Source organism: Octodon degus, unplaced genomic scaffold (assembly GCF_000260255.1).
Source record: "Octodon degus isolate 3935 unplaced genomic scaffold, OctDeg1.0 scaffold00147, whole genome shotgun sequence".
NCBI lineage: Eukaryota > Metazoa > Chordata > Mammalia > Rodentia > Octodontidae > Octodon > Octodon degus.
In genome coordinates this window covers 6,929,467-6,935,735 of record NW_004524723.1, presented here as the reverse complement: position 1 = coordinate 6,935,735, position 6,269 = coordinate 6,929,467, and the positions used below count along the sequence as shown (strand labels likewise).

Below are 6,269 nucleotides of genomic sequence, written 5' to 3'. Positions count from 1 at the left end.
TGGGATTACAGGCCTGTGTTACCACGCCCAGTTTCAATGGCTGGCTGGGTACTGGCCATCACAGTGTGCAGTACCAGGGATCAAACCTCAGTCCTTGTGCTTTCCAGGCAGGCACTTAGCCACCAAGCTATCTTCCCCATCCCCTTTTTATTATTTTGAATATATTTTGAAAGTGCTTCTTCAAGCATTTTCAATATTCTCATTAATTTTTTTCACCTCTTTTATATTTGTTATCTTCCTATTGAGGTATTTTCATCTCTGGTTGTCAATCATTTCTCTAATTCTTTATATGCCTACTATGTTTTGTACACTATACATTGTAAATTTTAAATTTAATAAAAGGTATATTCCTGGGGGGGGGGTTCAATAGCTTTATGTTGTTTTTCTGGAAAACAGTAACCTGTTATTCCTGTTTTAAAACTCTTCTAGGATAGATTCCAAAAAGCTTGTGAATAGTTTGTCCCACTACTGAAGTGACACTCTAAAATCTGCTGCTCTATATGAGATCTCTGCAGTTTAGCTGGTAATAGCATGAAATAATCTCAACTTTTCATGAACTTCTTTTGATAATTGTTTCTACAGGCCCTTTGTTAGTTTATTCACATAAATGCACAGATTAATACACAACCAGTCTTCTTAGGATCATGGAAAAAGTTTCTCCAGATGTATAACTCACACACTCTCTCTCAATTCAGCAAAATCACTGAATTCTCTCAATACTTGGACCTTAGCCTGGAAAATCACTCCAGTTACTAATCTAAAATATTGGTGAGATTCATTTTAACTGCTATCCTTCTCTCATACCACCCCGTGTTACCTGTTAACCAATATGTAAATTGTTTTATATATTTTGTCAGGTTTTTAGTTGTTTAAGGTAGGTTAAATCAATTCTCCTTACTGACTATATGAGTACTTCCTGACTACCAATCCTAAGGCATAACTTTCCAGTTTTCTAACTTTTAAATCCAACACAAAAATAATTATGGTTATTGCATACTCTAGTTGCCTATTTTTTCTTAGTATTGGATTTGAGAACTCCATCATCCCTATAAATAGAAGTAAATAGAGTTGGAAGGGAGCACTGGTGCCCATAGCTCCTATCTGCAGGGCCCAACCACTGGCCTGAGACCTGGTATACTCTGGATGAGGAGAAAGAATTGTCCTTTACATGGCAGTACTACCTGGCTGCTATGCAGTACTACCTGCCAGAGACGAACCTGCACCAAATGTATCCAGAGTACTGATTTCATCTACTTCATCCTGTACGACCTACAGAGATTTTTCCTTATGAAAGATTGAACTGACTTAAGAGCAAGCAGGAAGGATTTCAAAATAAGTATTAAAACTATGAAAAGAAATGGATAACAGAGCAATTAAGATGGAAAATAATGTCTTTTATGATGAGGTCTGAACAGCTGAAATAAAATAAAAAATTGAAAAATTCTGGGGCCAGAGAAATATCTCAGTGGACTAAGCACCTGCTTAAGCAAGCGCAGGGACCATAGTTCAATCCCTAGCACCACATGCCACACCAATCCTGCCCCTAAGTGTGCTGAGCCAGTCATCGAGACCAGGTATGGTGGTGCACACCCGTAATTCCAGCACTGGGGACATGAAAACAAGAGTGTCACTATGAGTCTGAGCTGCATTGTGAGACCCTGTACCAAATATATTAAAAATAAATAAAAAAAATTTTAAATGAAAAATTCAAAAGGCCTTCTCAAAACCAAGTGGAAGAACCAGAAGCTATACAATTCAGCACAATGGCATTAAGGGCAAAAGGAGAATATTCGAAGATGCCATTTCAAATTTGTTGACCTGTTTGGGGGGGGGAACTACTTAAGTTATTATGAGTTCCTTGAAAATCTTCAGTAATTTCTTACACTAGAACTCAATTCTGTCAATTCCCTAAATGTAGAAGGTAAAGACTAGAGTTAGAGATCCTGCAGATGTATCTTCAGAGAGTAATCTCCAGCACTTTGAGCAAGCTTGCTGATACCTGGAGATTGCTTACCATTCAGGAAGAATGCCTTGTGATGATCACATTGGAGGCACCAGCATTAGCATTGTAGGGCATAGGATATGCATCATTAACAATGGGGACTACTTGTGCCAACTATAATTGTGCAGAAGAGAGGAAAACATCATAGGAGCCTGACATAGAGCATTAATAATCATGCCTACACCTTCAGAGCTGTACTTTGCTACTCAACATGCCATCTCACAAACTTGATGTCATTGTTCCCCAAAAGCTGTGTAACAGCAAATTTTGTGGAGAAAATCTCAGTAAACAGTCATTTACTCAAGGAGTGAAGCAATTAAATGGAAACATGCTTTCATTTTGCTTCTCACCATGTAAATTTAGATCAGTTACTGAATACTCTTTGTGAATTTAATGGATTTTACCAATTCAAGCTCTGAACCCCCTAGCAGGTTAAAACCTGTTAAAGTATAAGCAGACCCAGAGGAGTCCATGGAATTTGTGGTTCTGGCATCCCTGGAGAAGCAGATGAAAGTAGAGATGAGTGCATAATTGATGAGGAAATTGACTTGGCCAAGGCCTTGTTTTTGTGATATCCAATCTCAGCCAGTGGAAATATGCCAGAGCTAGAGCACTCACCCATAGTAGCAGCAGTGCACCTTGGGGATAGAGGAACAAAGCAGATGATCTCCTTTATTATAGTCTTAGTAGACTCCTCGTTCAAAACTTATACTTACTAATACTTACTAATAAGTTTAATGGGCATGGACCAAAAACATACCAAATTTGTATCATGAAATCTTTTCCAGTGCATTCCAATAAACCTTGTCTGTTCAATTAAGACAGTGCTTATCATGAGGCCTGTGATTTTGACCAACACACTCATAGAAATAGAACAGAAAAAGGGAATGTCCTTCTGTCTGCACTGACACTAGTGGAAGAAGAGTTTGTGAGTATGGCCAGTTCTGTTGATGAAGACATTCTTCTAGGCTCTGATGAGTTTTAGGTCTCACAAAATAAGTTGGTGTCTGTCCTTGTAATGCTATCAATAACTTCCAGAGGTTGGGTGAATCACAATAAAGTGATTCTTGATAACGTGAAAGGCAGAAACTTTTCCTAATGTCTTTTTTGTGGAGAACCAGCAGGAAATTTGAAACATTTGATTTTTTTAAAATAAGAAATCTGATCATGTTTAGGGGACATGGTCTTTTTGGAGGGGAAGAAGTAGTTAAAAATTTGTCTCACTTGTGTTGATCTGTTGTAGTCCTCATCACATTCCTCCTGTGTTACTCTCCCAAACTCCACATGTATCAAAGAATCTCAGGTCTATTTGTCTATAGGATACACATCCATGAACAGAAGAAATCCTGGCTGTAATAATGCTTAAGAGATGTTTATTTTCTTGTATTCTGAGGGGAATTAAGCTCATTATTACCTAGATATTGCATTTCTATTATTCACACTATGTTCATTTTGTAATGGAATTTATTTTCTATGAGTGAAAGTAAGTCAAGAGGGTTATTCCCTTTTGTGAGTTAAATACCCACCTGTGCACAGATTCAATGCCATTAGCTAAGTAATCTTTGGTCGTTTTTGCAGTGTTCCATTTCTTGAGGATTCAGTAGGTCTCTAGGGAAATTTGTCCTATTTGTTTCCTTGAAGTTTCTGTTATTCTGAAGGCTCTGTCTTAGCTAAGATGCACAGCAGATCCTATCAAAGGTTACTATTCTATCTAGGGAAAGCTCACAAAGAATATCCCCTCATCAAGAGATCAGTTTTGGCTAATATGTCTTGTAATTCTATTAGAGAGTATCTTAAAATATACAAATATTTAAGTGATTTTTTAATAACTGCAAAAATCCTATGTGGCAATTATACAAAGAAATCCTATAAAGAAAAAAATCTTTATAGGCATTATTAGTATATCTTGGTGTGATTAGTATCATAATACTTCTGATTAATTATTTAAAGGTTTGCCATGCCCTAGCCTCTTTTCTCATTGTAATTATTATAGTTGGAACTTTGCCTCTGAATCCAAGGTGCTATATGATAGTCTTTGCTTTTGTTGTATTTGATGTTCAGTTGAGTTTTATGTATGGTTTGAGAAGGGTGCTTACTGTTATCCAGCAGTTCCAGGTTTGCTGGCTCTGAATTTTCAAATTAAGGAGGAGACAGACTTTCCCCACTGTGGATGCTTTATAGCTACACTATTTTAAATGTGCATATTCATGATAATTGGCATTGTATTTTGCGATCCAGTTCTGGAATTCATAGACTAGAAATGATGGAATGAACGAATACCAAAGGAACTTAGAAACGGTGACTTAGAGATGAAGCTAAAGAATAGCATTCAGAGATTACAAATTTCAGTGTAGAATAATTCAACAAAATAAGGATACAGAATGTTTTGGGATTGATAAGAATGTGTTGTAAAAACAATTAGACCTGATGGGACTTGAATGACATTATCAGATACAAAAGTTACATTTCTTGTTATATAGGTCTTGCTTTATCTTGGTCTTAACCATCAGAAAAGTATAAAAATGAGGTATAAAAAGTAAAGCCATATTAATATGCTGAGCTGTGAAAGGCTCAAGTCAACAACTTCTGACATTGCCAGTCCTACAGATAACCCACTACTATTATGGACGACTGGACTATATTGAATTATTTTGCTGAATTCACACACCTACAATATTTAAATGGCAATGGAATAGCCATCTCTAACAAAACTAAACAAAAAAAGAGGATATAAAAGAAGGGCCATTTTGTATCTATATATTCAAAATAGTTCAGATAGATATACAGCTACTTTCTCTTAATTCCGTGAATAGAAAGAATTGTACTAATAATGTTTGTGGACAGGATATCATGTCTGTATATTATACTATGAATAACCACTAAGAAGATAACAATATGCAATGTAGTAATTATTGAAATTGTCCTATTAATTGGTTTTGAAACTGTCTCATTGCTGTTTCTCAATAAATTAATTTAAAAAAAACAACTAGAGACACTTTACATTGGGTTAAGTGATCAAAAGCCTTAATGATTTTGAACACAAAAATACTGTATTACACTGCTGAAATATTTTAGATTTCATTATTTTATACTGGATCCACTCTGTAATTTTTTTAAGGAACACCTTTCAAATTTTTTCTACTGTTTTTGCTGTTCATCAGCATCTATTCTATCATGTAGGTTTCAAAATGATATGGGAGCAGATTTTTTAAAAATTAGAGATGAATTTTTTTAAGGAAAAGCCATACACCCTGTCATGTTTTCAATTTTAAAATGATTTACTGAAACAAAATGATACAAATAAAGGGATGGCCCAATAGCCCTGCAGACTAAAGCACCTGCTTAGGCAGGGTGCAGCGGCCAGGGTTCAATCCCTGATAGGCAGTGCCGGGCCCACCCCCGGATCTCCCTGAGACAGTGATTGAGATTGGGCGTGGTGGCGTGCACCTGTAATCCCAGCACTTGGGAGGCTGAAAACAGGAGAATCACTGCTAGTCCAATATATGTAGTGAGACCCTGTAGACCCTGTCCTAAATAAAAAATAAATAAATAAATACCCAGAGGCATCAAATAAGCTTCTTTAGTCTGTTTGTAATTGAATGTAAATAATAAAAATTTTACACATCTAAACGAAGGGGAAAAATAGTATGTCACATCAGGTATGGTGGACAGCATTCATGTAAGAGATCAGATATGATTTAGAAAAGTGTATTTAGGGTCATGCTGTTGAAAAGAACTATATTGTCTGTCAGTCTCCTCATATTGCAGGAATTTTCCTTTGCTCTGTAATTTCAAACAAGTTGGAGTTTTACAAACATTTTCTAAACTTCTATTGTATTACTGCAACTGAAGGTTATATTTCCTTAAAGATACTATGTTGTCAAAATTTTAGATATATGGAGTTGATTTTAACTCTTTTCTTTTGATTTAATTAAAATTAATTTGTTTAATTTGAATTTTTATTTAGAAAATTCATTTCGATCATAATAAATACTATTTTATTCAAAAAAGGCATAATTAGATACCTAAGCATTTGTAGCTATTGAAGTGGGACAGTTTTTTACTTAGGTTCCCTTGTATTGTAAAGGGATTTTGTTATTTTTCTATGAAGTCATAAGATTTAGTTAAAGAGCAGAATGAGTAAACACAACCTCAAAAAACTGCTAATGGGGCTGGTGAGATGGCTCAGTGGTCTAAAGCACCTACTTAGAACAAGCTTAGCAAGCACAGGGACCGCGGTTCAATCCCCCAGCACCACATGCCAGCC

General features: G+C 35.9%; 1 protein-coding gene across 1 annotated transcript in view; it reads left to right on the top strand.

Annotated features, from left to right (window-relative positions):
* Positions 1-6,269, top strand: part of Stxbp5l (syntaxin binding protein 5 like) — a gene marked incomplete at its 5' end in the record, with an annotated part of 350,429 nt that overhangs the window by 238,271 nt on the left and 105,889 nt on the right. The gene's annotated exons all lie outside the window — the stretch shown is intronic.